We start from the raw sequence: 24832 nt of genomic DNA, 5'->3' as shown, positions 1-24832 counted from the left end.
TATCATAAAATGCCTTCATAAAGATGTCTGAAACTTTGCAAAATATATCTGAAAGAAAGGCATTCAGTGCCTCTACTTGCAAGGTTTGCAGAAATACAAGTAACCCAAGGAGAATTTCCTCCTTTAAAATGAAATGCTCTTGAAAGCAGATTTATATGTCCTTTTGTCAGTATGAATCACTGAGCACCATTATGGCTAACATTGGTTCATTAATGGAAACAGATTTTTTTAAAAAAATATAAAATTGTTATGATTAACAGATATGGCATCATGATATTTATATTTTATATAGACTAGAAAATAGTACAATTTAACATGTTTTTCCAGTATAAAGTTGACTGTGTTTATAAGAAAACCTCTAAGCATTTATATTTTTTTCAAACTATTTTTCCTTTTTGTTATTAAACAATCTGCCACTATTTAAATAAGTACAAAGCCTTACTTTAACCATCTAGGTGTAAATTAGGTTTTAGACCTTTTTTATGATCAATATAAACTACTATAATTTGCTACTTCATCAATAAACTATGTCAAAAGTTCTAAACTTTGAGTCTCTTCCTAACCACATCACCTACTATACTTTTGATTGTATTGGGAGAGTTTCATCAAGAGCAAAATGTAATTTTTATTCTCTATACATCTATTATTTTTTAAATAAATATAATCCATGAATCAGCCCATTGTACCAAAATAATACACAACCTCAGCTATATTTCTTAAGTTTCTTCTTTCAAGAATTTCTCTTTTGAAATAGATGAGACAAAAGTCTATAGACTCACTCTACAGCCTGGGCACCACCATCACTACTAATACTTCAATATCACATGTGCCATTTCTCTGAGATGATTTTCCATTTACTCTTTGAGTGAGGTTCTAAAGTTCCTGCTGTTATACAACATTGTCTTTTCTATTTTAGATGAAAAGCAAGCAAACATTTCTTGGAATTCTCAAGGTCTGGTGTGTTTTGTTTTCAAACAATAGACTGAAATTTGCTTAGTGAATATCTATTCTAATTTTCTTTCCTCTATAACCCCCCTATTTAAAATAATTGCAAGATTTGTTTATAATTTTTCTTTGCTGTGACAGGCACTGCTGCAGTGAGTAGCCAAGTTCAAAAATAGAGGAAAGAGATTAGAAAACAATGAAGACTGAAGACACCTACATACAATCTGGTGCTATATATTTTCTCATGTACAAAATAATAAAATTATACTTTTATGAAGACCCTATAATAAGGAGAGAAAAAAATGATAAAAAGGGCAGGGGAAAGATAACAAAATCTCTTTGTCATTTTAAAATTGGAACAAAAAGGTAAAGCATGAAGGATCTTCAATTTTTTTTCTTTTTCTTTTATCTTGCTGTTTTGGTGTGTGTGTGTGTGTGTGTGTGTGTGTGTGTGTGTGTGTGTGTGTGTGTGCACGCGCATGTGTGCATGTATGTAACCATGAAAACCCATGGCTCACTTCCACTTAACAGTTGTCATTTTCAGATGGATTCTATGTTTTTTCAGTAAGATACTCTGACCTCACTTTGTCAAATTCCTTGTGGGATCCTTTCAATAAAACATATATTTTCTAACCATTCTTAAAGTGAAATCCCAGCTGGCATAAATGATTAATTGTAAGAAATTATACCAGCATGGGTACTAGTTTAATAGAAACTAAATAGCAAATTTTGTCAGTATTTAAGGAACTCTATTTTAAAGTAGCTACAAGCTATTTTACATAACTAATTGCTCATAAGTCTCTAAGATGATGAGATCTTTGAAATTCAGTGGCTTTGTTAAAGTATCTTCCCTATGGGAAATAAATATAACAATTAATTCATTGCAATGTATGTATTCACATAAGGCAACTATTTCCCAGCTGTATTATAACTTTGTCTTTAAAAATTGTTTTATATATCATATTCTACTTCTCTTTAAATTAATTTGTGAAAAGCGGGTCACTGTGAGACCTCATCCATGTGCTATACTAAATATGCCATTTTAGTTTGATTTTTAAATTCTGAAAATGAATATTTAAAGTATTGAAAGTAAATTCATGTATATAGGTTTCTTTTATTTAGTTGTAAAAGAAACTCATATGCACCCTCATTGTTGTATATTTCCTAGGTAAAAAGATATTCTCTGATATTCATTATTATAAATTCTAAATGAATCTGTGGTCAAAAAGATTTCAAACTTCTTTGTGAAATACAGAATATTATTACATATTTTGCACTTAATTACTTCATTTATTGTTTCCAGTTGGCAAATGTTAAATGCAGTGAGTTTTCTTTTTCACTGAAAATATAATATAGCAGCCTAATATAAATTCAAATAACAGAAATAGAAAAAAATGAGAATCATTTTCCAAACTTCAAGTTTCTCATTTGCTTCTAGAATATATTTTTGTTCCTCGAATTTTTTACTTTACTATTTATTTTCGATTCTGAGCCACAGCTGGCAGTGTTGAGAGTGTCATCTTATCTCAGGGGACAATATGCAGAGACTAGGATTGAACTCAGGTTGGCTGAGTGCAAGGCAAGTGCCCTGCCTTTTTACTACTTTTTACTACTAAGTAACAGGTCAACTGCATCTCTGTGCTCAACCACAGTTAAAATAGGGATAATGCAGGATCTCTTAAAAGCTATGATATTAAGTTACAATTAATTGGCATTATTTTCTACAGACCTTTCAAAAAGAATATGTTATACTGTGAATAAGATAGAAAAACAAGTGAAAATCTAGGTAAAATGATTATTTAACCATTTGTAGTGAACTATAAACAAAAAATACATAAACTTGATATTTCATATTAATAATCAATACATGTAAAACTGATGATTAATTTTAAGCTTTGTATATGTAGATATAACCCTACCTTTCTCATTTAAAATGTAGTTCTTAAGGAAACCAGAATATATTGATAATGTATATAAATTTACTCTCAGTGCATGCTCTGTCCACTCTGAAAACACTGCTATTTATAATATTTCTCCTATGGCTTTCATAAATACTAAACTGTTCCCTATAATATTTAACTGACTATAGAGTGCACTGTGGCTTTATCATTGTTATTTTATTCCAGTAATCAATTTTAATATGTGTGAATCTCATACCAAGTATTGTATTATCAAGTCTGCCTCATATGACCTAGAAGTCTTAGCTATTTTTAAGCTTTAATATTAATTTCAAGATTTCCACTTTCAGAGAAACTGGAATTGAGGCAGCAAATAATATAGATACTCTAACATCTCTCCAGTTTTATTCTTGCAACAGTAGGATGTATGTTAATCCAGATTAATACCTGGAATTTCTAAACCATATGAATCATATAACTTACACAGATGGTGCTTTTCGATTATAAAACTGGCATTTTATACCCCGTTCCACTGTTTACATGGTCTTTAGTCAAGTGACACCTGCTTTGTTTATGAATAGTATCATCATTCAGCTAAGAGCATGATATTAAACTATAACCATGAGTAAATAGCATTCCACTTAGCCAATTGTGTAGCTTACTGCAAGAATATTTGAGGAGGTCATATTCTTTCCCAGTAACATTCCCATTCTCAAAAGAAGGATTGATGGGGCAGGCTTTTGAACTGTTCTCTTCTATCAGGCCAGAAAGGTCCCTTCAGCCTCTCTTTGCAAAGGAAAACAGTAGGTATATTTTCATGATCTACATGCAAGGCTAAACTCAAAAAACTCAGTGGAACAAAGAGTAAAATGTTCTTAAAAAGTTAGATGAAGATTCAATCTTGCAAGATAAAATAAGTTCATCTAAATGAAATACAACTATCTGACAGTATTTCAAAACATTGTGCACTTAAAAAAAAAACTTGTGACAAGTCAAACTTGAGTGTTCTCAACACAAAACTAAAGAAACTGGTCAAGATGTGAGATGTATGTTAATTAGCTTGCTAGTCCTGAATAACTCACAGTATATGCATATTAGATTATCAAAGGTGCATCTTGATTATGTACAATTTTAATTGTCACCTGTATTTCAATGAAGCTGGAAAAAGTTAAATTTATTAGTTTCTATTCCTAATTAATTTGATAGAAATGCAGAAAAGTCTTGATAAGAGATAGCAGTTTCTTGCTTAGATTTGTAGAATCTAGAGAAACAAATACATATTTCAGCCATATATCTAAAATGAGATGACACTGTACTCCTAATTCTGCTTGTTCCTTTTTCATAGTCGTCACCAGCAAGGTTGTCTCTCAATAAATTTTAGTTACTGAAAAACAGACACAAATTTTATCAGGGGACAGGTAAGTGATATTTCTTTGCATTTTAAAATCTTACATACACACTGTATATGTGTATATATATGTATGTGTGTGCATATATAAATCTATATTAAATCTAAACATATTTATATTTTATATAAATTTTTATAATAAATCAGTGTGTATATACACACACAAAATATGAATATACACTTAAGGCTACAGCTACTGGCATATCTAAATTATTTTATATTCTACTTGTTACAATTCAGAATAGAAGTTTTTCATATTGTCAGAGCTAATAAAACCTCAACATTAAGTCTTTTCACTTCGACAACAAGTGCCAAAGGCTCATAGCCCAGAGTGGTTTTCCACTCTAACTTTGTAGCTTCAAGAGAAACAAACAGACTCCCATCCACTGTCATTTTTCTTGCAGAAATCACATTTTCCTTTAAATATGAGTTTCTTCCTAAACTTTCATAAATACCACTGGCCACCAAAATGTTTTTCCTCTCTTGCTGTGTGTTTGTTGCTTGCTATTCATTTGTGCATTCTGTGTCTCAGTGAAGCACAGATATTCAGGAAAACTGGTCACAAAAAAAAAGAAGGAAAGAAAGAAAGAAAGAAAGAAAGAAAGAAAGAAAGAAAGAAAGAAAGAAAGAAAGAAAGAAAGAGGAAGGAAGGAAGAAAGAGGAAGGAAGGAAGGAAGCAAGGAAGGAAGGAAGCAAGGAAGGAAGGAAGGAAGGAAGGAAGGAAGGAAGGAAGGAAGGAAGGAAGGAAGGAAGGAACTTGTGGTCAGGTAATCTAGTAAACCGGTCAAGATTCAGTTATTAGACTCATCTAACTGCTTATAAACAGAGCTAATTATAAGGCATCAGAATTAACCAGTTCAACTGAAATTCTTCCAGAATTGACTGTGTCAATTTTACTCCCATACCTTTCTCTTTACAGGGGGTCTGTATTCTGAAAGACTCCAGCAGATAGAGTAGGTACCTGTGTCTTAGGCTCTTCATGATGGGGTGTGACGGGGAGGGGGGAAGAGGTGTTAACTGAAGAGTGAAACGTTTACCCTTAAAGTTAAGCCCTCTGACAGGAATGGAACGTGCAAGTCAGAGAAGTTTTAGGGGCTTTGGAATAGGAATGGATGACAGTGAATTTTTTTTTTTTGCTTTTTGGGTCACACCCGGCAATGCACAGGGGTCACTCCTGGCCCATGCACCCAGGAACCACTCCTGGCGGTGCTCAGGGGACCATATGGGATGCTGGGAATCGAACCTGAGTCGGCCATGTTGGCTGCGTGCAAGGCAAACACCCCACCCGCTGTGCTATGGCTCCAGCCCCGGATGACAGTGAATTAAATATATGTTTACCTTTACATCAAGTTACTCGTTAGTCACCCTATGTGTTGTTTTTTTGCAACTCTCTGGGATACATGCAGAAGATGAAAATATACAAGGCCTTCATCACCGGATGGTTCTGAAACAAAAGTTGCTCCTCTTCCACCTATATTTTAACAAGTTAGGCATTTATTTACAACCTATATTTCATATCTTCTATACCAGAGCTAGTTCTCTACTTTATCAAGTCCTAGGAGATGGTATCTGAGATGAATAGTAGGGTTTTCTTTAAAAAGAAATTCACCATAAAATGAAAAGAAGAGGAAATGTAAAGAAAGGACTAGTACAAGCCCTTAAGTTTTTAAAAAGGAGCACAGTTTTGATGCATAAGGAAATGGTGAAAATAAGGAAAGAAGAAGGAAAAGAAGGTGAAGTAGTTTGTATATAAAGTTTTATAAAATATTCAATATTGAGAATAATCTCAAAGGAGTAAGAGTCGGCATTCCCTGTATTTGTACTTTCTCCATCTGGCAACATCTAACTCATCATCCACAGACTGGCCAGAGAGGTGTTTGAAATAAAACAGGTCCTTCCCTGGAGCAGCAGTGGCCCAAACACAAAATCCCAGCAGCACAGGGCTGAAATTATACCCAGGTCTCGGGCCCTGAAAGTACGCCTCTGTTAAACTTGAAAATAAAACAAGACCTTTACAGTCTTGCTAAAGAGCTTGGGGCTCGCCCCAATTCTGTACCATGATGTCCCTAAGGCTCCAGAGTTATTTAGGATCCTACCTGCAGCTATTCTTGCTTCTGTTCGAAGTACCAAATCATCTCCTTTGAGCACTTTGTAGGAAATCCTGGGCTGGTCACGAGTAATTTTCTCATGACGATAAGCTGTCCAGTCTCTCTCCTGATAGGAAAAAGGGTTTTCAAACATCTCATTCAACTTTTCGTTCTGCCTGCTTTGGACCTTCATCAACATACAGAAAACTGTTTATTCACTAGCAAGCATGTTTCTTCTATATATTCCATGAGAATAGGAACTATATGAAGAATGCTTACTGTATAACATGTTCTTAAAGTTTTGAATGCACAGATATTGCAATATCTGTGTCTCATAATGCATATCTGCTGAGCAAAAGAAAGTTAGCAAAATCCTACCCATAAAGTGTTTAAGAGAAAAAAATCTCAGATAATGAAAGCAAGTAGACAGCATGCAATCATTTTTTTATTTGCATTTCTATTTTAAACTAATTTTTTTTAAGTCTTGAACTTCCCATAAATATAACCAGGTTTTGTTTTGTTTTGTTTTTGGTGACTCGTGACATTTTGGTATTTAAATACACACTATTCTGGCATATTGAGGATTTTTGTGGTGTAATAAAACAAGCAATAGTAGATATTATTTAAATTGATAGGTCAGTCTTAAATATTCTGAAATCTTAATTGATCCATACTGATTTGCATTTATGTTGTTCAATTTTCTAATGTTGATTTTAAGCTGTCTGAATAGAAGTGATCTTCACCACTTTCTATTATTAGGTTAATGTAGAAAAGCCATACATTTGCAATTTTTTTTGTTTTCTCGGAGATCCCGGCAAGCTACCGAGAGTATCTCACCCTCATGGCAAAGACTGGCAAGCTACCTGTGACGTATTCAATATGCCAAACACAGTAACAAGTGTCACAATGGAGACGTTACTGGGCCCACTCCAGCAAATCAATGAACAATGGGAGGACAGTGACAGTGACAGATTAAGATCTTTATAGACAAAATTATATTTATACTTTCTGACTTGTCTCATGGATCACATTTCTTATTTCTTTTTTTTACTGGAATAAAAGGCAAAAATACACACAAAAATACTTTAAAAGTAGAGGCAAACTCTGATCTAGAGTTGACTGGTCAATTCAGAAATAAGTGTGGATTATTCCTTATTTTCAGTTTTTTTATTATTATTTATAAAATTATCCCAAAAATACAGGTATAAATATCATTTTATGTATGTCAGATCATTATAATAAGTTCTTTATAAAGGAGAGAAATCTCAGAATAAAAAGAAAGCCTCTATAGATTCTGAATGCCAATAAACCATTAACATCAGTAGCTATTTACTTTATAGAGTTTACATGAAAAGGAAGAGATGGATCGATGGACATTGATTTTTCAACTTTGATTTTATTATTAATTTGGCAGTCATATAAAATTTGTATTTCAAATATACTTCACTACATTGGTTTTTCTTTTTGTTTTCACCTAATGACTTTATATCATAAAATCTTTGAGGGCAAAAAATAATTCTACACAAATCAGAATAGTCTTACAAGTAGAAGTAGCTCTCATTGAATATAGAAATGCTTGAGTATACCCCCAAGAGTCATATATGATGCAAATTCTTAGCCAATTATATTACTAGTGTTTGTTTCAATGATGCTCTTTGATATAAATTTTATATATAAATATCAAAACACTGTGTGGAGAGTTGTTGTAAAGAGGAAATTTTATGTTCTTTGCACATTATGTTCAAATAAACACTTAGGAGTTCAGCTGCTTAGGGAAATTTCATAGTCTGAACTAGAGAGCTCATTCTAGCCATATTCTCATGAAGCATTTACTCAGGAATTACTTTATATTCAGCAGACATTGTCATGCCACTAATACTTTTTAACTTCTTATATTTGTGATTAAGAAGGATCTTGAACGGGCTATAGTGGAAAAATGAAACTATTCTAAGGCAACAGTCAACCAGACTGAACTGATAATAGTGTTATCCATTACAGCATACTGAATAAGTGATAAGTAAAAGTATAAGTGATACTTTTATTTTAGGAGTGTTCTATAAATTTAAGATTTAATTATGTTTTCTGTGTTAAAACTAATTCCAACTTAGATCTAAATGGAGAGATGAAGGAGAGTTAGAAACCTATGTGGTGACACATCTTTGCTACATCTGCACCTAGGCTTAATTCTAAGTCTCCTACTTGTTGGAGCAAGATTTGAAAAGTATTTTCTGATCTATATTGAATCAATAAATATATTTCAAAGAAACTCAAGGTCACAAACTTTTCACCAAGCTATGGGATTAAATAATAATGGAAAACTTATTTCTGAAAATAGCATTATAAATAACCTTGTCCAACGATCTCATTTTGTTGCGAAGGATACAGAGACTCATACAAGTATGTAACTAGGGAGCCTCTAAGAAAACAAAACTGGGTAACTTTTGAAATTTTCACATTTTGAATATCTGACATAGATCTAATTCTCATTTTTGCCAAATCAGCCTATAAATAGCAGGAAAGTAATTCTCAGGCTGGATAGATTTCTTCTGATATTTTACCTTTATATAAAAACACTGTCCTGTTGTTCATCAATTTGTTTGAGCGGACCTAGTAATGTCTCCATTTTGAGACTTGGTGTTACTGTGTTTGGCATACTGAATATGTCACGGGTAGCTTGCCAGGCTTTGCCATGTGGGCGAGATACTCTCGGTACCTTGCCGGGCTGTCCGAGAGGGGTGGAGGAATCGAACCCAGATTGGCCGGGCTGGCTGCGCACAAGGCAAATGCCCTACAACTGTGCTATTGCTCCGGCCCATCTTTATATATATAAAATATATATCTTTATATATATTATATTGTTTTAGGGTCACATCTGGTGATGCTCAGGGGTTACTGATTACTCTGCACCCAGGAATTACTCCTGGCAGTGCTCGGGTGACCATATGGGATGCTGAGGATCAAACCAAGGTCAGCTATGTGCAAGGCAAATGCCCTACTCACTACAGACCCTCATTTTTATGGTTTCTAAATATTTTTTAAACCCTAAATTTAGCAGTAAGGTAAAACTTTAAATCATAAATATTTTCTTATCTCCCATATTTAAATTAAAAAAATTAAAAATCTACTAAGAGATATTTTGCTTTATGTTGGAATACAATAAAATATTTTAAATTATATATTTAGCAATAAAGTTATTTTTGATTAACTAAATGAAGTACATTTTAATTATAAATAGGACATTTATTTATCTATAAATTAACTGCAGTACAAATGTCTATAAATAACACATATAAATAACACATAGACTTCAGCAAGCATTTCAGTATTAGCATGAGAACTACTATCACTCATTAGGTGGAGCGATAGCACAGCGGTAGGGCGTTCGCCTTACAAGCGGCCAACATGGCTGACCCGAGTTCGATTCCTCCGCCCCTCTCGGAGAGCCCGGCAAGCTACCGAGAGTATTCGATCTGCCAGACACAGTAACAACAAAGTCTCCAATGGAGACATTACTGGGCCCGCTCGAGCAAATCGACGATCAACGGGAGGGCCTTATCTTTACCTTTATAATTCCTAAGATTAACTTAAAATATATAGTTAATGTAGAAGTTAATTCATTTAAGAGCTTGCTATAAAGAAAATAACTGTACAATTATTGCAATTTAGGAATTATAAAAATTAAAATATGTTACAGAAGCATTAATTTGGGCAAACAGATTCCTAGACTCATGATTAAAAGTTTGTTCAAAACAGTCATTTAATTTTTTTAACTAAGGAATCTATAGAAACTCTGAAAGGAAAAATAAATGTATATCCATGGACTTGAAATTTAAGTATGGATTCCTAAGTGGTAATCTTTGTTTTTCAGCATACAGATTAATTCTTCTGAGGAAGCAGAAGGAACAGAAAAGCCAGCGAACAAGAACAACAGTAAATTCAGATCAAAACAGGAAAAGAGATGTTCAAGGATTTTCAAAAGGATTTTGTATTGTGAAGGAAAATAATTGTGTTAGTTCATCTACTATGTCTACATTAAGACTGCACATTTTGCTTGAAATAAATCAATTTAGACCTGTTTATCAGAAAGTGCCAAAAGAACTATTTAAAAATCTAGAGTCTTAGTACAGAGGATAAGGCAGTTGCTTTGCATGTGCTGGCCCCATTTTGATTCAGGTACCACATGCAGTTCTCAAATTCTTTCATGAGTGAATCCTGAGAACAGAGCCAGGAACTGCCCCTGAGCACTGTGAGTACAGCCCAATGCCCTCCTCCTGGTGGTACTATGAAATAAATATATTGAATATCTAGCTCTGCTACACTGCTATATTAACATTAAGAATGCCATCACATACAAAGTAAAACTCATTTATGATTTAAAAATTAAAATAACACAGTAGTACTATAGCACTACTGTGAAAAATGGAAAATTGTGAAAATGACTCCAGTCTCCCTGTCATGGAAAAAGAAGCCTTGATTACATGAGATTTGGTTCCTTAAGAGTTTGTTCTACCAGAGCAATTTAACTGTATTTCTGCTCCTCCCCCGACATAAATGAAACAGTGGGATTTGGTGGGAAGATTGCCAATTTAATTGGTCTCTTAAAATATTGACCACAGGGACCAGGATGATAGTACAGCAGGTAGGGCACTTACCTTCTACAGGGTCTACCTAGGTTGATCCCCGTACCCCATATGGTCCCCTGAGCTTACGAGGAGTGTTTCCTGTCACAGAGCAAGGATTAAGCCCCCTGTGCTGCTGGTTGTGGTCCCTCCCGCAGAAACAAATAAACAAACAAATAAACAAAAAACTTGCCTCACAAAAAGGTATCAGGTAACAGAATGGCTGGGAGTGATGTAGGTAGAGGAAGATAAGAGAAAGCTCTGGTCAGCCAAGTTCTCTCTTTGCCTCCTCCTCTATGCCCAGAGGGCAAGACAGCAGTGATGCCACCCATGCACATGTGGTTCAGCTGGAGACGAAGGCAAGTCTAGCAGACAAGGGACTGCTGGGAGATAGTCTTAGAGAAACCCAGAGATAGAACACAGATCAGCGAGCTCCAAGGAGTTCTGGATGACAGGGTTCTGGCTGCAGACTCCAGATCAGTAATGCAGATATGGAAGAGAAAACAGTATTGGTACAAGAGCATGTCATCATACATTGGAGAGACATGGTGGTATCAAGCATGGTGGGATAAATGGATAGGATTGGGCGTAGAGTGACAATACAGTGGAGAGAAACTTGGGATAGTACCTGGTTTCATGCCTGTCACCCCTATGGTCTCCCAAGCTCTCTAGGACTGATTCCTAACTGCATCCTGAGTGAAGAACCAGGAGTAAGCCCCGAGCATCCTGGGTGTGGTCCAAAAAAAAATAAAATAAAATAAAACCAAAAAAGGGGCAGGACTTAGAACATCATACACAGGTAGAAAGAGAGACTGGACATTGGGGATGACAGATCATGTATATGATTTATTCTGATATGATTTCTGTTGTTTCTGAATTTTAATGTTCTTTATGAACATTCTTACTTTGGACAACCTGGCAGGCTACCGAATGTTACCTGCCCACATGGCAGGGTCTGGCAAACTCCCCGTGGCGTACCCAATATGCCAAATACCAGTAACAATGATGAGTCTCATTCTCCTAACCCTGAAAGAGCCTTGAATATGGCACTTTTTAAAATCTCAGGGCTAGGACGAAGGAGATGTTACTGGGGCCTGCTCGAGGTGATCGATGAACAACAGGATGATCATGATCGTGATAAGAATTCTGAAAGGATTCAAGGTCAAATGTACAGATTCGCAAATAGACATCTCAAAGCAGACCTATACCTATTTAGCTATTTTCAGTGGATGAGATCCTATATGCCATCTGGAGCACAGGGTCTGTGACAGCTCCAAAGCAGAAAACTTCATCGGTGTCTCCAATAGCAGGTATATATAAAATTTATATGCAGTCTGAATTCTCCGTATCTTGGAAATAATATTCCATCATCAGGATACTAATTTATTATACTGTGATAAACTTTTTATTATACTTAGGAGTGAAATTAGAAGCAAGCCACTAACTTTTATTTTAATAAAAATTCAAATAAAACCTATCATACAAATTTAAAATCAAAGTAGAATACAAATTATTTAAGGGAAAAATATACCTACAAGGCATATAATCCATGATAAAGTTTGTGTCACTGAGTTTTCAATTGTGCAAACACTACACATCCCATAATGTGTCCCTCTCTTTATGTACAAGTTATTTTAAAATTTACAGGATGCCACTATATGCATGTTAAAATTGCTTTCACATAAACTGAGAACCAAAATGACATGAAAGGATTTAAATATTGCCTGAACAGTTTTGTGTGTCTGAGTTATTTATAACTATAATTATATAGAACATATATATTGGGTAATGTGTAAGCTTAAGCCTATATTTAGATGTCTTATTTATTCAAAAGGTGTCTGTCTTTCCTCCCCTTTCTCAATTTAACGACACCTTTTAAATATTGACTGAAGCCCATGCAAAAGTGTGTAACTGCCACGTCACGTAAACTTATACACATCACTTTGTGGGTTTTTACTTAGAGTGGTCTTAAAGTATAGGTGGGTGGGGATCTTTGTCAGTGTAAAGTCAAAATATCAATGAATTCTTCCTGGAGAGTGAACAGTCGTAAAAGTAGAAAGGGAGACTGCTGTCATTGCTTCTTTTCTCAAAGTGCAAAAATCTGCCAAATGACAACAGAAGTAGATGGAAGTAGACTGACAATCTGAAGGGTCCATCGAATCAAGAGTTTTCTCACAGGACCCAGGAAGACTATAACTGTGGTTACTTTGTAGTTGGAATTCACTCCCAAAATGTGCAGATAAAGGCTCTCTGGCTTTAATGGCACCTCCTTCTGTCACAAATACCAAAGGATGCTTTTCTCTTATAATCCTGAAAAATGAAAAGCACCTCACATTTCAAGGGGGAAAATTGCTTGATGTCAAGATTAATGGTTTCCTAAAATCATAGATGTTGCATTTAAATACAGGATGAAGAGCCCATCTTATGAGTAGTAAAAGAACATCCAACAGCTGTATAGCCAAGAGTTGCGCCATGGCCTCCTCAGCCAAGAAGCCTGACTTCCTTCATACTCACATCCCACTTGCACTCAACCATCCACAGCAAGTCACCACAGATTCCCACTGTTCTCCTGCTTTCCATATAAATACGAACTCCCTAATTGTAAAGAAGCAAAGGTGAATTTCAATTCATCCTGAAGTGACTCGATGAATAATACTGATTCTAGATGCAGTATTTTGTAAGGTTTTCATTTTCTGCTGTCATGAGTCTCTAACAATTTTGATTCCTTAGGCTGTATGTTTGAAAATCTCTTAAGGACTCTGAGGATCTATTCTACTTGAGTGTTGATAGTTCTTATTCATATTCATCTTTCAATTCTCAGAGACAAAGCCATTCTCAGGGATACTCTGCCAGTGTCACCAAGTCCTGAAGGAGTTGGGGGCCACCAGGAAAACCACATCCAGTGGTGATACTGAGACTCAGAGCAAAGGCTTCTGCAAGCAGGAATGAATGCAGCCCGTGGGGCCATCTCTGAGCCCTAGACGGATAATTTCTTAAAGCAACAATGCTTTTTTCTATCCTCTCTAAATACCAACCTTCTCTTTGATTGACAGTGGTTTAATGTGCTTTTAATGTTTTAATGTTAGTCCTTTAATTTTGCCTTTCCTGGGGACAATTCAATATTATTATTTTCTCTAGGTGTCTTGTAAATGTTAGACATGTTTATCTAATTATATTGAACATGCTGAAGAATAGCACTTTTCTTTTAATACAAATTTTTAATCAATTTTCACTAAAAATATATTAGGTAGATGAAGTGAGCTTTATTACACAGAAAAAAGAAACAGTATTCTAGGCAATAAAATGACTTATCTGAGACCGTTTAGAGATAAACAATGCTAATCCAACACACATACATATGTTTTTTCCAAACTTGATCGTTGCATATTTTCTATTCTATCTTGGCTGTGCCCTCTAGCTTAGATTTAGCTAAGATCTTCAAAAATAATACCATTTTATTATTTTATATTTTTATGAGTTTTTCATCTCAATATTTAAGTTTGTATAATGTTCTGCATCAAAGATAGAAAATTTTAACACATGAATAAGATTTAACAAATACTCTGTGTACAAATCACAGGATTACTAAGTAGTAATCTCAAAATTTTCTAAACATATAAACAATCAAAATCAGTATGGATTAAAAAAATTACTAGAAAACAAAGCAAAGTAAGAAAAGTCAAAATGATATTCTTTAAACATATAACAATATCAGCTAAATTTTCTATTGGAACAATCTCTTAGTTATCAAAGATAAAATTATTAACAGCTCATCTAAAAAGTCAATGTATTCATTAGCACTTGGCAAAAACTTCAGTGCAAGAAAAAATAATTATGTCAATATAGCACTAAATTATTCTGTATACATACTTATTTTATGAGTCATTTTATAGAATCTAGGAAATATTCCAGCTACCCAGGAATGTCTTTTGTTCAAGTGAAATTAGAGTGGGGACTGAATGTATTTTTAATCCTTTTAGCTCTAAATATCTAGTTCCCTGACTGTAGGCAAAGGAAAATGCTCACTGCTTATGGATGAATTAATGTTATTAAATTTGACTAGAATTCTTTTTATTTAGTATATATTTTTGCAATTTATTAGGACTTGCAACTGGGGAACTGAAGTCAAGGTCGAATTAAGAATTTCTGCCAATGCTACTGTGAAATTGCAGCTTTCTATGGGAAAACTTGTTTGCCTTTATAAAGAGAGAGATTTCTTTATGAACAGAGAGATATGAAACCTTGATTGAAAATGCTATAAATTCACAATTTATTTGCTAATCTGAAGTCTATATCTCTATAAGCCAGGGATTTTCAAAGTTATTATGAATTTCATTTTTTCCTTCCACATTCATTACAAAGGAAGATAGCATGAGATTTCCCAAATAAGAAATTCCTCTGTGATCTGCATTAATAATTTTTATGCTAAACATCTCATTTCAATTACCCAAGTCTTGAATCTAGGCAATGGATCTAAGAAAATTTATTTTATCTCCAGCTTTGTCAAAAATCCAGTTCTCACTTTTGAAATTAAGTTATAATGCAATGGGCAGGTTGTATTTATTCAATATTGCTTTCAATTCACACCTATGCTGAGATTTCTACTGTGTACTCCAAACTAATATCTTTACCATCTCTGTCATATAAAAATATGACTGGTGCTTTCTAGACTTCTTCTGAAACCATAATATACAATAGTTTCATGAATAGATATTTCAGCTCAACTTTTTTTTTTGGACTGGACACCAAGGAATGTATGGAAAGCCATTGGAAAGAAAAAAATATGTTTCTAAGAAAATATATGTTTCTAAAGTCTCAGCCTTCACTAGTCATTGCTGGCCTGTAGCAATTAAACAGGCAAATAAAACACAAAACTAAGATCATCACTCAAATTTTGGGTGAGCTTGGAAGATTCAGTGTAAAATGTATCTTTTGTTCAGCAAATAACAAATGAGTTTGTAGATACAAGGCATATGGCACAAAAGTGAGAAAAAGCCAGATAATTGAAGACCTCTGTCAAATAACTGAGGAAAATTTATCTATTTTAGGGGCTGGAGAGGTAGCATAGTGGGTAAGGGGCTTACCTTACATGTAGATGACCAATATTCAATCCTAAGCAGGAGTGATGCCCGAGTTTAAAACAAGCAATAAACCCATATCCTTAATATTGAAGATCTGTTAATTTTAAGAAATACGTAGATAGCTTCATTGAGTAAGGAAATCCTTACTTTATGATTGCTAATTAGAAAATAAGTTCTGAGATAAAAAATCTGGTATTATTAAGAATTATTATACTGAGGCCAGAGAGATAATGTAGGGTCTAATGTATGGTGAGTCCTCACCAAAGTCACTGAAAGTTTCTTGGAAAGAAACTTGGCATTTTCAACAAAAAGATGTGCAACAAAACTATGAGAGTGAATAATGCTATTTCACTCAGTTTTTCCTGGCCTTTATTTTTTCCCTTCAATGGCGTAACATGATGGTGAACAAAATAAAGATATATGAGGACCTGTGACGGAAAAATTTCATTCCACAACTCAGACTCCAAACATTTCCTGTTTCCTAGTCTTGTGGGTATTTCCACCGTGAAGTGTGATCTTTATGTAACTGATAGATCAAGAGCCTTGTTGCTAGACCCTAAATAATATCTACTTAGTGATGAAGTTTCAGTGGTCACTTGTATAATTTTCCTTGACAGTATTAGCAAATTAAAGGTTCAGCATTATTTTTAAATTATTACTGTCTGAAACAGGGCTTGTTCTCAAGTGCAAAATGGTCAAAATCACCAAAAATCATTTTTGTGGTGGCATCAATATAAATATGACCTGTTTTGGCATGTCATTTTTTAATCATAAGGATAAAGTCTAAACTATTTTGTCATTTTTATACAATTGTTCTGTTGTTCCAACAAGTTCATGTGATGACAACCCAATTATGGGAGGGTAGTATTTTTATCTTTCAGCTATAAATTAATTTTTCATATAGTTATTTATAACTATACCTAAAAACCATTTCTTGAGCCAATTGATTTGAATTAAAACATAAACACAGACAAAAACACACATACGCTTTCTTTTGGCATAAAAGAAAAGGATCTGCATCCCTTACAATGAAGTTTTCCTTCATGAAGTCAAATTCATACAGTTTTTGCAATATTTAAATATATAACCAAAGAAGGAAAACTGATCAACTACTGAGCCAAATAAAGAAAACACCCTTAATATTACGGGACACCATCAATAAAGTCAAAGGACCAATCCTTTCAATTTTGAACAGATGTTCTATACCTTTTCCAAGTACTGAACAGGTTTTTATACACGCTTGGTCTATTTATATTGTATTTGGCTTGTCTTCAAACTTCAGCTAAATGACAGGTTTTTAAGGAAAAGATGCATTTGATTATGCAAATACATAAGCCATATCAGTACATGCGTCACCTTGTTTATCAAAATAGCTCCATAACCATCTAAGGAACTACTATTTGAATCAATGGCTCCTAAGTGATTTTGTTTGAATTTTTATGGAAGAAAAGGAGGTTATCAACAGAACACTTTCTTAAAATTAACCATGAAATAAAAAACATTTTTATATTATTACCATCACTTCATTTACTCTTTGACATACGAGACATACAACCAACATTTGGCATAGACATTTTATTTGACGCATAATTAGCTCTTAGCAAAAACAATTTTTTTTAGAAATTTCACAATTCACTTAACCAAAACAATAACAAAGCAAAATTGGTACACCTGTACTTATCTTAAACCTGCCTAGAAATTTTTATTGTGGTGGTGTCACATTCGGCAGAACTTAAGAGCCACACTTTGCTGACGATGAAACCCTTACATACAATCTGAGACATACCCCACACCCTCAGCTAGCAAATGTTAGGCTAGAATTCCTATAGAATTTTTATTTAAAACTCAATATATATGGTTTTCTCCAAATTATTAATACATGAGGCAAATATCAAAGTAAGGAATCAGTGTGCCTCACCATTCAGTCTATTAATTACAGTATTTTTTAAAGTTTTTTTTTATTATAACCACAGTGAGATACAGTTACAAAGTTGTGTATGACTGGGTTTCAGTCATACAGTGTTCCAACACTTGTCCCTCCACCAGTGTACATTTCTCACCAACAAACCAATGTCCCTCCTGCCACCACACCACAGCTTGCCTTTATGGCAACGCCCCTCTCTCTTATTCTCTCTTTCTTTCATTCTCTCTCTTTTGGGACATTATGTTTTGGGACATTATGATTCATAATATTAGTACTGAAAGGTTATCAAGTATATCCTTTTACTTCCTTTCAGCTCTCAGTGCTTGACCAGCATGACAAATTCCAATTATCATCATCATCATGGTCCCTTCTCTGTTCTGACTCCCCACACCTCCACCTTGTTTTGAAAAGACTCATTTTATTGACAAAAGCAGTCTGTCCGCACCATTCCTTTGGTTTCCTCTGTCATCATCCTTTTCCTTACTGTTATAAGACTTGGCAGTATTGGCTCCATCCACCAATGGAAATCTGGAGATAAATCTTGTTTAATTAAGATATGTAACCTTTCAAAAGTCACTGTGTTTCAAACTAAGTTTTTGAACGCACCAAGATCTTTAGAATCTTTCAGGGTTATGAAGTAACTTGGGACTTGTCTTCAAATAACATAATTTCAACCAACCTGAATGATACCTTTAATTTTATTTTGAGGCCACACCAGCAGTGATCACAGGTTATTTCTGGCTCTGTGCTCAGGGATCACTTCTGGCAGTACTTAGGGGACCACATGCAGTGTCAGATATCTTACCAGGGTGGTCTGCATGTTGGGCAATCACCATAAACTCTGTAATATCTCCTCAGTCTCTGAACGAAAGAATGTTACTCAAAGAAATTCGTATCAACAGAAACTGTGGATATCAGTTTTGCTCAACTGTTTTAATCAACAGAAACTGGTATCAGAGTATTTTCTCTATTACTTTTAAACTAATAGTTTTATTAGTGAGAAATTTAAAGAAGGGACTTTTACTCAAAGCCTCTCTGGATTTTTCTAAAAGATAATATAATTTGTCTCAATATTTTGTGTGTATTCATTAACAATATTTTCTTAATATATTAGAAATATTTACTGTATTTTCAACATCTCAATGATATTTCAGGTTACAAAGCAAATGTTTATTCTTATTTTCATCTAATTTTTCATCACCATGTATACTTAAGACATTATAAGTCATATCTCTTGATCAAGCATCTTAGTCTTGGGGCTGGAGTGATAGCACAGAGGGTAGGGAATTTGCTTCGCATGCAGCTGAGCCGGGTTCGATTCCCAGCATCCCATATGGTCCCCTGAGCACTGCCAGGAGTAATTCCTGAGTGAAGAGCCAAGAGTAACCTGTATGCATCGCCGAGTGTGACCCAAAAAAGAAAAAAAAAATCCTAGTCTTTTTATGCCAATAAATTTCAAAAAGTCATGAATATGTAAATAAAACTTTAAAATGCAATTATATATCTACTCTAGAATGAAAATCACCTCTAAAATTCACTTCTCTAGAGATCGGGGCTAGAGCTCAGTAGAGCATGTATCTTACGTGCATAAGATTGTGAGTTTTACCCGAGGCACCAAAAAAAAGAAAGGAACAAAAGAAAGAATTTCCTTTAAAGAAACATAATTATGGGGGCCGGAGTGATAGGACATTGGGGAGGGTATTTGCCTTGCACATGGCCGTACTCAGGTTTGATCCTCAGCATCCTAGAGAGTCCACCTGAGCACCGCCAGGAGTAATTCCTGAGTGCAGAACCCGGAGTGACCCCTGAGCATCACTGGGTGTGACCCAAAAAGTTAAAACAAAAACAAAAACAAAAATCAGAAACACTAATATGGGAAAGTTTTAAAATATGATGTTTATTAATCATCAGGCCTCTATTGAATATCCCTAAGGAATGTTTACGGCTACAAAATAATTATAAAAAAATCAAGGTAAACTTTGCACTTTATTTTCAATAATTGTAATTTATTAAGTGTACTAGTAAGAAATTCTAGAAAACAAATTGTGTTGTTTTGTAAAATTGTGTATAAAATAAAGTCATCCCAACCTCTAATGAAGGTATATCTAGAATAGTGATCGACATGTTTTACACACTCAGCTAATGCCTGAATCAGCTGAGAATAATTAATTTGATTACAACCAACTTCTATTTTTAGACACAACTAAATTTCAGTTTGTACTGTTTAACTCAGTAGAAATAACAGAAAATAAGGTAAGTATTTTATCTCATTAAAACGAATAATGAGCTTAATTAGGGTGCTGACACCAGGCAGATTTCATCACTTTTAGAGGGCGGGGAAGTGCCCCTCAAAGTGAATTTGGAGGTTCTACACCCCTGATGGGATAAAAAGAGAAAACAAATAATAAAATGTTTGATAAAAATGCATTTTAGGATTCATAAATTAAATGTTTTAAATAGTATTGCCTTTCTAAGTTACTTAAATTGTATGTATTAAAATAGTATACAAAGGTTTGTATTAATAAATAGTAATAAAATTAGAGTACATAGGGGACAAATTCACACTAAAGGAGGTAAGTCGCATATCATATGATCCCCCAAGCACAGGCAGAACTCACTTCTGAGCAAAAAAGACAGAAATAACTCTTGATAACTGCTCAAAAACAATAATAACAAAATATGGACACTAGAAATCAGACACAAATTCAAAAACTTCTGGTTAATTAGCAAACTCTCTGGTTAAGTAGCAGTATATCTGTTATAACTTATTCATAGACTCTGAACATCTTTGTCTTTACTGATAAAATGAAGGCATGAGTGCAACGAGGTTTCTTACTATTCTAAATACAGAAATAAATACCATTCAATTCTGCCCTTCAAAATCTCATCACTTATATTTTTCTTGTTTCTCTGACTCACCTGTAAAGTAACATATACTAAGGAAACGAACCTATGAAAGTGCCAAGAACTCTGGCACTATTTCCTCTTTCTGTGAATATCTTGAAGAGCTATGCAAAGACCCCTGCTGTGTAGACAAGACACCTTAGGCACCAGCTGCTTCCAACCTGCCTTTGGATGACTTCAGACTCCAAGAGGCACCCAGCAGGCCCTTTCCTGCACAGCTGTTCACAAGTGATAATGAACACAGTCAGTTATGTCTCTCCCCCCCCTCTCTCTCTCTCTTTGTCTGTGTCTCTGTCTCTCTCTCCTCTCTCACGTGCACTCTCCTCTCCCTCTCTATCTCACTCTCTCTTTTTGGCTGTTGACTACAGAATGAATCATGTTCTATGCTGCAACTTAATATGTAAGTAAAGTAAAGGCCCTCCCGTTGTTCATCGATTTGCTCGAGCGGGCCCAGTAACATCTCCTTTGGAGATTTTGTTGTTACTGTGTTTGGCATATCGAATACAACATGGGTGGCTTGCCAGGCTCTGCCGTGCGGGCAAGATACTCTCGGTAGCTTGCCGGGCTCTCCGAGAGGGGCGGAGGAATCAAACTCGCGTCGGCCATGTTGGCTGCGTGCAAGGCAAACGCCCTACCGCTGTGCTATCACTCTGTGGCGCAACGGATAGCGCATTGGACTTGTAATTTAATATGTAAAGACTTCAAAATTTTTGCGGTATCCTTGACATAATAGTAGTGTCTTGAAAGAACGGAACATAGAGACTGGCATACTAGTAAAGCAAATAAGGTGCTTGTCTTGTGGGTGGCTGGTCCAAATTCAATCCCTAATATCCCATACACTACCCTGAGCAGAAGTACCACCATGAGTGATCCCTGAGCAGAGAACTAGAAGAAAGCCCTGAATACCAGTGGGTTTGGCCCAAAGCCCTCTCCTGAAAAGAGAGTGAACTCAACATAAATGTCATACAAGGTATTACATTAATATTTATATAAACTATTTATTTTATGGGAATGCAATTATGTGTTCACACATATTGTTATATTTTTTCTAAATACTATATAAAGCCCTACACAATTAAAGAATTACACTGAATTAAACTTCATAAATAAGTTCTATGTTATGTGTACTTCTGTAACAAATTTACTTGATAAAAATTAAGTCTGACATTTACTTTTATAAGCAAAACAAAAAATAATTCTGAAGAGATATAAGACACCCTATAACAAACATACTTTTTTTTAAAAAGTCAGTTATTATTTCTTATAAAGACATAATAAGGTTTTTCTAAAATTAAATTGTGTGAATTTTAATAACAACATACAAATAGGAAATGAAAAGTTTGGTTTTAATCGCTGAAAACTCTTATACCTTCATCGCCAATAGCACACTTTTCAACAAGGATGGCAGGAGGGTAGTTCCAACTGATGCTTTGGAGACTCTTTTCAGAAAATCTTGACCAAATATTCCTCACTTCATTGTGAGGTTCTTGGGGTCTGTGGGACCAGCTTTTACCTGGCACTCCCTGGTGATCATTCATAAGGCATGTAGTACCTGGGATAGAACCACACTCATACAGATTAAGGCAAGTGCCTTAATCTTGTTCTCTTCCTCCAGCTCTCTGTATACATACTCTTCTTATATTGTACAAAATGTTGTACACAGTAAGAAAGATAACCAACAATGGATAAAGTAAACTTTCTTTCTTCTTTTTGTATGACATTACAATGTTCAGGTATGATTCTAAGTCGAGGACTTTTAAACAAAGTATCTCTAACTTTTGTCAAATTGAGTTTAATCTATGGAATCCTTTTTTTTTCCTTTTTTTGCGTCACACCCAGAGATGCACAGGAGTTCCTCCTGGTTCATGCACTCAGGAATCACTCCTGGCGGTGATTGAGGGACCATATGTGATGCTGGGAATCGAACCTGGGTAGGCCGCGTTCAAGGCAAATGCCCTACCTGCTGTGCTATTGCTCCAGCCCCCAATCTATGCAATTCTTATTCTTATACTCATCTATATATTTGAAATTCCAGTCGTTCATAGATGGAGATTTTTAAATATTTTTCAAATCTGTGTTGTGAGATCAGTTAGTGATTTCAAGATGAGATACTTATAAGCTTACCATAAATCCAGTTATCAGTAAACCAAGAGTAGGACAATCAACAAGCACATCCTAGAAGAGTAACTTTCTGCTTGAATACAATTAAAGATGATCAGTAATACCATGAGGATAGATCTATTATAACAAAGAAAACTCACAGGGTATCCTGCCACTGTTAAGAGGCAATGAGCAGCTGAATGGCCACCTGCAGGAAGGATCAAAGAAATTTTTTTATAAGCACAATCTACTCTCAATTCAGGCAAAATGGCTTTGCTGGGGAAAGAAATAAGAGCTACTAGACCATTCTGAAAGACACATCTCAAGAGACTTTTACAGTGAACACAGAAGTAAACAGATGATTTGTTGCCACTAAAATATTGACATGCAATCAGAAAAAAAACTTTTTTCTTGACCAAATCAAAGAATGGTATTGGGTGAAATTTTTGCATCTAATTGATAATGTGATGAAACAATTTTGCATCTAATTGCTTATTTGATAAGAGCTGGACCGATAGCACAGCAGGTAGGACACTTGGTTGCACGCGGCCGACCGGGTTCGATTCCTCCACCCCTCTCGGAGAGCCTGGCAAGCTACCGAGAGTATCCCATCTGCAAGGCAGAGCATGGCAAGCTCCCCGTGGCACATCCGGTATGCCAAAAACAGTTAACAACAAGTCTCACAATGGAGACATTACTGGTGCCTGCTTGAACAAACTGATGAACAACGGTAGGACAGTGCGACAGGACAGTGGACACTACAATTGTTTATGTACTTCACATTCTTCATATTGGAGTAGAAAGGATCCAACTCATGTATACTATATGTCAAAGCTATACAATTATTTATAAATGCCAGAAATTGAAACTAGAGGAGCCAGAGCAGTAGTACAGCCAGCAAGGTGCTTTACTTCTAGTCGGTTGATCAAATTTTAATACTTGGCACCCCATATGGTCCGGAGTTTGCAATGAATAATCCATGAGCACCAGTGAGCACAGAGTCAGGAGTAATCCCTGAGCACACCCAGTTGTGGCCCCAAAACCAAAAGAAAGGAATAAAAGCCATGTGACTGTGTTATACTTTTCTTGAGAATACAGACCAACATGAAAAATACATTAATAATTCATTTTTCATATTAAAGTGATTTTTATATTTCTATTTCATTGTGGGAATATACCAACCCACTTATGTGTGTGGTATAACTTATTTATAGGTAAGCGAAACAAAGTAAAATCACAAGACGATATTTAAATTCACATCGTCTGTGTCTATCATATTAAACCAACTCAAGAATGTAATAATGTAAGGTAAAGGTAAAGGTAAAGGCCCTCCCGTTGATCGTCGATTTGCTCGAGCGGGCCCAGTAACGTCTCCATTGGAGACTTTGTTGTTACTGTGTCTGGCATATCGAATACTCTCGGTAGCTTGCCGGGCTCTCCGAGAGGGGCGGAGGAATCGAACTCTGGTCGGCCATGTTGGCCGCTTGTAAGGCGAACGCCCTACCCGCTGTGCTATCCCTCCAGCCCGTAATAATGTAAGAAGAGAAATATTGCCTGCTGTTTTGTAGAAAGAACAGGAGGAATAAAGACTAAAAGCTAAAGCGAGGCACATGTCTCTCCTGAGAGAATCACAGGCTTAGATTTAGGGACCTTAAACATAAGTGTGTGAGGATAGGTGTTAGTCTCAGTAATGTATTAGCCCTATCTAAGAAAATGAACAATGAAAACTAAATCGGTATAAATAAAGACTAAATTCTGAAATTGCAGTGAATAATCATATACTGATTATTTTTTAAAAGAGTTTTAGATCAAAGTTCCCTTTCGCTACTCTAATAAAACTATCACTCTCACCTCTTAGATGCTGCT

General features: G+C 35.1%; 1 protein-coding gene and 1 pseudogene across 3 annotated transcripts in view; one reads left to right on the top strand and one right to left on the bottom strand.

Annotated features, from left to right (window-relative positions):
• Positions 1-24832, bottom strand: part of GALNTL6 (polypeptide N-acetylgalactosaminyltransferase like 6) — a 1198528-nt gene that overhangs the window by 1071902 nt on the left and 101794 nt on the right. The window lies entirely within an intron of this gene.
• On the top strand, positions 20217-20338 carry LOC130023884 (uncharacterized; annotated as a pseudogene).

Source organism: Sorex fumeus, unplaced genomic scaffold, assembly GCF_029834395.1.
Source record: "Sorex fumeus unplaced genomic scaffold, SorFum_2.1 ptg000024l, whole genome shotgun sequence".
Classification (NCBI taxonomy): domain Eukaryota; kingdom Metazoa; phylum Chordata; class Mammalia; order Eulipotyphla; family Soricidae; genus Sorex; species Sorex fumeus.
Note: the sequence above shows the minus strand (reverse complement) of the source record. Positions and strands in the feature narration are given on the sequence as shown.